Source organism: Eleutherodactylus coqui, chromosome 8 (assembly GCF_035609145.1).
Source record: "Eleutherodactylus coqui strain aEleCoq1 chromosome 8, aEleCoq1.hap1, whole genome shotgun sequence".
Lineage (NCBI taxonomy): Eukaryota > Metazoa > Chordata > Amphibia > Anura > Eleutherodactylidae > Eleutherodactylus > Eleutherodactylus coqui.
In genome coordinates this window covers 103,543,622-103,550,610 of record NC_089844.1, presented here as the reverse complement: position 1 = coordinate 103,550,610, position 6,989 = coordinate 103,543,622, and positions in this window count along the sequence as shown.

Below are 6,989 nucleotides of genomic sequence, written 5' to 3'. Positions count from 1 at the left end.
CGTGTGAGCTGCATGAAAAACATTGCTAAATCATACGCACCCAGCTACGCTTTACTGCTGGCTTCGCCATTTGCTTTCCTTAATTGGGAAAAAAAATACCTGCTCTGCCAGAGTTATAATAACTCTGCTACCCTCACGTTCTGTGACACATAAGCAGGGACACAGCACAGTTATTAAACTTAGATTATTCATTCACTAGAGGCAGTGGGGCCTTTCGTTTTCCCAAAAGGGCAAAAATTATATTTGGCCTGCAGTCTTGCGCCAATTTATTTCCTGCCTGTTAAATCAAATCACTGGTAATACAGCATGCTGAGGGGTAGGGGTAGGCCTAGAGGACGTGGACGCGGCCGAGGACGCGGAGGGCCAAGTCAGGGTGTGGGCACAGCCCGAGCTCCTGATCCCGGTGTGTCGCAGCCGACTGCTGCGCGATTAGGAGAGAGGCACGTTTCTGGCGTCCCCACATTCATCGCCCAATTAATGGGTCCACGCGGGAGACGGTTATTAGAAAATGAGCAGTGTGAGCAGGTCCTGTCCTGGATGGCAGAAAGTGCTTCGAGCAACCTATCGTCAACACGCAGTTCTGCGCCGTCCACTGCTGCAAATCCGAATCCTCTGTCTGCTGCTCCTCCTTCCTCCCAGCCTCCTCACTCCACTACAATGACACCTGCTCAGAAGCGGGAACACTCCCAGGAACTGTTCTCGGGCCCCTGCTTAGATTGGGCAGCAGCGGTTCCTCTCCCACCAGAGGAGTTTATCGTCACTGATGCCCAACCATTCGAAAGTTCCCGGGGTCCGAGGGAAGAGGCTGGGGACTTCCGCCAACTGTCTCAACAACTTTCTGTGGGTGAGGAGGATGATGACGATCAGACACAGTTGTCTTGCAGTGAGGTAGTAGTAAGGGCAGTAAGTCCAAGGGAGCAGCGCACAGAGGATTCGGAGGAAGAGCAGCAGGACGATGAGGTGACTGACCCCACCTGGTGTGCAACGCTTACTCAGGAGGACAGGTCTTCAGAGGGGGAGTCAAGGGCATCAGCAGGGCAGGTTGCAAGAGGCAGTGCGGTGTCCAGGGGTAGAGGCAGGGCCAGACCGAATAATCCACCAAGTGTTTCCCAAAGCGCCCCCTCGCGCCATGCCACCCTGCAGAGGCCGAGGTGCTCTAAGGTCTGGCAGTTTTTCACAGAGACGCCTGACGACCGACGAACAGTGGTGTGCAACCTTTGTTGCGCAAAGCTCAGCCGGGGAGCCAACACCAACAGCCTCACCACCACCACCATGCGCAGACATATGATGGCCAAGCACCCCACAAGGTGGGACGAAGGCCGTTCACCGCCTCCGGTTTGCACCCCTGCCTCTCCCCCTGTGCCCCAACCTGCCACTGAGATGCAACCCCCCTCTCAGGACACAGGCACTACCGCCTCATGGCCTGCACCCACACCCTCATCTCCGCTGTCCTCGGCCCCATCCAGCAGTGTAGTTCAGCGCACCGTTCAGCCGTCGCTTGCGCAAGTGTTCGAGCGCAAGCGCAAGTACGCCGCCACGCACCCGCACGCTCAAACGTTAACCGTCCGCATAGCAAAATTCATCAGCCTTGAGATGCTGCCGTATAGGGTTGTGGAAACTGAGTCCTTCAAAAGTATCATGGAGGCGGCGGCCCCGCGCTACTCAGTTCCCAGTCGCCACTACTTTTCCCGATGTGCCGTCCCAGCCCTGCACGACCACGTCTCCCGCAACATTGTGCGCGCCCTCACCAACGCGGTTACTGCCACGGTCCACTTAACTACGGACACGTGGACAAGCACAGGCGGGCAGGGCCACTACATCTCCCTGACGGCACATTGGGTGAATTTAGTGGAGGCTGGGACAGAGTCAGAGCCTGGGACCGCTCACGTCCTACCCACCCCCAGAATTGCGGGCCCCAGCTCGGTGCTGGTATCTGCGGAGGTGTATGCTTCCTCCACTAAAGCACCCTCCTCCTCCTCCTCTGTCTCGCAATCAAGATGTGTTAGCAGCAGCATGTCGCCAGCAGTCGGTGTCGCGCGGTGTGGCAGCACAGCGGTGGGCAAGCGTCAGCAGGCCGTGCTGAAACTACTCAGCTTAGGCGATAAGAGGCACACGGCCCACGAACTGCTGCAGGGTCTGACACAGCAGACCGACCGCTGGCTTGCGCCGCTGAGCCTCCAACCGGGCATGGTCGTGTGTGACAACGGCCGTAACCTGGTGGCGGCTCTGCAGCTCGGCAGCCTCACGCACGTGCCATGCCTGGCCCACGTCTTTAATTTGGTGGTTCAGCGCTTTCTGAAAAGCTACCCACGCTTGTCAGACCTGCTCGTAAAGGCGCGCCGGCTCTGCGCACATTTCCGCAAGTCCCACACGGACGCTGCCACCCTGCGCACCCTGCAACATCACTTTAAGCTGCCAGTGCACCGACTGCTGTGCGACGTGCCCACACGGTGGAACTCTACGCTCCACATGTTGGCCAGGCTCTATGAACAACGTAGAGCTATAGTCGAATACCAACTCCAACATGGGCGGCGCAGTGGGAGTCAGCCTCCTCAATTCCTTTCAGAAGAGTGGGCCTGGTTGGCAGACATCTGCCATGTCCTTGGTAATTTTGAGGAGTCTACCCAGGTGGTGAGCGGCGATGCTACAATCATTAGCGTCACCATTCCTCTGCTATGCATCTTGAGAAATTCCCTGCAAACCATAAAGGCAGCTGCTTTGCGCTCGGAAACGGGGGCGGGGGAAGACAGTATGCCGCTGGATAGTCAGGGCACCCTCCTGTCTATTTCTCAGCGCGTACAGGAGGAGGAGGAGGAGCATGAGGAGGATGAGGGGGAAGAGACAGCTTGGGCCGCTGCTGACGGTACACCGGCTGATTGCCTGTCATCCTTTCAGCGTGTATGGCCTGAGGAGGAGGAGGAGGAGGAGGATCCTGAAAGTGATCTTCCTAGTGAGGACAGCCATGTGTTGCGTACTGGTACCCTGGCACACATGGCTGACTTCATGTTAGGATGCCTTTCTCGTGACCCTCGCGTTGCACGCATTCTGGCCACGACGGATTACTGGGTGTACACACTGCTCGATCCACGGTATAAGGAGAACCTGCCCACTCTGATTCCCGAAGAGGAAAGGGGTTCGAGAGTGTTGCTATACCACAGGACCCTTGCGGACAAGCTGATGGTAAAATTCCCAGCCGACAGCGCTAGTGGCAGAAGGCGCAGTTCCGAGGGCCATGTTGCAGGGGATGTGCGTAGATCGAGCAGCATGTACATCCCAGGCAGTGCAACAGTCTTTAAGGGCCTGGCCAGCTTTATGGCTCCCCACCAAGACTGTGTCACCGCTCCCCAGTCACGGCTGAGTCGGCGGGAGCACTGTAAAAGGATGGTGAGGGAGTACGTAGCGGATCGCACGACCATCCTTGGTGACGCCTCTGCCCCCTACAACTACTGGGTGTCGAAGCTGGACACGTGGCCTGAACTAGCCCTGTATGCCCTTGAGGTGCTTGCTTGTCCTGCGGCTAGCGTCTTGTCGGAAAGGGTGTTTAGTGCGGCTGGGGGAATCATCACAGATAAGCGTAGCCGCTTGTCAACCGACAGTGCCGACAGGCTAACACTCATCAAGATGAACAAAGGCTGGATTTCCCCAGACTTCTGTTCTCCACCAGCGGACAGCAGCGATACCTAAGCAATACGTAGGCTGCACCCGCGGATGGAAGCTACGTTCTCTCTCACCATCCAAAACGGGGACATTTCTGCTTCATCAATCTGTGTCTAATATTCCTCCTCCTCCTCCTCCTGCTCCTCCTCCTGAAACCTCACGTAATCACGCTGAACGGGCAATTTTTCTTAGGGCCACAAGGCTCACTCAAATAATTTTTCAGAACAATTTTTATAAGTTTCAATTAGCTTAAAAGCGTTGGAACTTTAACTTGAACCAATTTTTCGTTACACTGGGCTGCCTCTAGGCCTAGTTACCACTTAAGCCACATTAACCAAAGCGATTCACCTGCCATCTTGGTTGGGCATGGCCAATTTTTACTGAGTACATTAGTACTGTTGGTACACCAATTTTTTGGGGCCCTCACCTACAGTGTAATCATAGTAATTTCTATGTTCTTCGCCTGCACTCATGGTACAGAAAGGTGTGTGGGGTTGGCCTACACTTTAGCTACATAAATGTCACTTGTGCCTTGGCTATACTAAGGCTACTGAAATGGAACTAAGACTGCGCTCCCGCTATACTGCTGCTTCAGAATTGTTACTGGGGCCTGTCTTGAGTGCTACTATTGCTTACATGGAACGAAGACTGCGCTCCCGCTATACTGCTGCTTCAGAATTGTTACTGGGGCCTGTCTTGAGTGCTACTATTGCTTACATGGAACGAAGACTGCGCTCCCGCTATACTGCTGCTTCAGAATTGTTACTGGGGCCTGTCTTGAGTGCTACTATTGCTTACATGGAACGAAGACTGCGCTCCCGCTATACTGCTGCTTCAGAATTGTTACTGGGGCCTGTCTTGAGTGCTACTATTGCTTACATGGAACGAAGACTGCGCTCCCGCTATACTGCTGCTTCAGAATTGTTACTGGGGCCTGTCTTGAGTGCTACTATTGCTTACATGGAACGAAGACTGCGCTCCCGCTATACTGCTGCTTCAGAATTGTTACTGGGGCCTGTCTTGAGTGCTACTATTGCTTACATGGAACGGACACGTGGAGAGGACACGTAGTGCCTCAAAAACATCCCCCTCCTCCTCCAACAGGGAAAACATTGTTGGCAAATGTCTTTGCATTGGTTCGTCTGGTGGCAGTCCAAGAATTTCACCTTTACCGACACTACAAGAGAGCCCCCCCACCATCCCCCCGCCACGGCCCACTTAATCCTGGCCACATTCCGAAAACCAACAAAATACAACCGTGGTACTAGGTCCGCAGTCACCACCACATTACCACCAACGCGGTTACTGTTAAGGTGCATATTACCAGTCTGACTGGGGCATGCAGACACCTTGACAGAATGAATAGTGTGTGGCACATAGGTTCCTCATTGCTATGCCCACGTGTGCAGCTCCTGATGGCGGTGGCACAGGATTATATTTCTCATTGCTTCTGTACAGCATTGTGGGCTATCGCCCCGCCCCTATTAAAGAGGGTCGCTACCTAGCCGTGCCAACCCTGTGCAGTGTGTGCCTGCGGTCCCTCGTCGTGGCAGACGCACTTCTAAATAGACAAGAGGGTGGTGTGGCATGAGGGCAGCTGAAGGCTGCGCAGGGACAGTTTGGTGTGCGCTGTGGGGGGGAGGGGGTGCGGTTGGGCAGCATGTAACACAGGAGAAGTGGCAGTGGAGTGTCATGCAGGCGGTGATTGTGCTTTGTTGGAGGTAGTGTGGTGCTTAGCAAAGGTATGCCATGCTAATGAGGGCTTTTCAGAAGTAAAAGTTGTTGGGGGGGGGGGCCCACTCTTGCCACTATTGTGGCTTAATAGTGGGACCTGTGAACTTGAGATGCAGCCCAACATGTAGCCCCTCGCCTGCCCTATCCGTCACTGTGTCATTCCCATCACTTTCCTGAATTGCCCAGATTTTCACACATGAAAACCTTAGCGAGCATCGGCGAAATACAAAAATGTTCTGGTCGCCCATTGACTTCAATGGGGTTCGTTGTTCGAAACGAACCCTCGAGCATCACAGGAAGTTCGTTCCGAATAACGAACACCCGAACATTTTGGTGTTCGCTCATCTCTAGTATATACTAAAATGCTGTTAATTTAGTCATATGTTCTTTAAAAAATATTTCCAACCGTTTTTTTTTTCTATGTTTGATAATAATTAGAGATGAGCGAACGTACTCGTCCGAGCTTGATACTCGTTCGAGTATTAGCGTGTTCGAGATGCTCGTTACTCGTAACGAGCACCACGCGATGTTCGAGTTACTTTCACTTTCATCTCTGAGACGTTAGCGTGCTTTTCTGGCCAATTGAAAGACAGGGAAGGCATTACAACTTCCCCCTGCGACGTTCAAGCCCTATACCACCCCCCTGCAGTGAGTGGCTGGGGAGATCAGGTGTCACCCGAGTATAAAAATCGGCCCCTCCCGCGGCTCGCCTCAGATGCGTTGTGACTTAGCTGAGGGACAGTGGTATCGTGTTGGAGCTGCTGTAGGGAGAGTGTTAGGAGTTAGTGTAGGCTTCAAGAACCCCAACGGTCCTTCTTAGGGCCACATCTAACCGTGTGCAGTACTGTGGAGGCTGCTTTTAGCAGTGTTGCACTTTTTTTTTTTTTTGGTATATCGGCCGTGCAGAGCATTGCGCCCTGCAGTAATAGTCCAGGGACAGAAGTGTGGAGGCAGGGAGAGCGTTAGGAGTTATTGTAGGCTTCAAGAACCCCAACGGTCCTTCTTAGGGCCACATCTAACCGTGTGCAGTAGTGTGGAGGCTGCTTTTAGCAGTGTTGCACTTTTTTTTTTTTTGGTATATCGGCCGTGCAGAGCATTGCACCCTGCAGTAATACTCCAGGGACAGAAGTGTGTAGGCAGGGCCAGAAGACATATATTATTGATTGAATATAGGCAGTGGGCCTTTTCAAAAAAATATTGGAAAAAAATTTATTTGGCCTGCCTGTCACTGTGCTCAGTGTTCTGGGTCCGTGTCTGCTGGGGGTATTAGTTCTCCAAATAAATACGCAGCCAGCTAAGTGTTACAGCAGGATTGCGCCAAATTATTTCCTGGCTCTGAAATCACCGCTCTGTTGCAGTTAATAACAGTGCAACACTGCAGTTCCGTGACACACACATCAGGGACAGAATTGTGTAGGCAGGGCCAGAAGACATATATTATATTGATTGAATATACGCAGTGTGGTCCTTTTCAAAAAAATATTGGAAAAAAATTTATTTGGCCTGCCTGTCACTGTGCTCAGTGTTCTAGGTCCGTGTCTGTTGGGGGTAGTAGTTCTCCAAATAAATACGCAGCCAGCTAAGTGTTACAGCAGGCT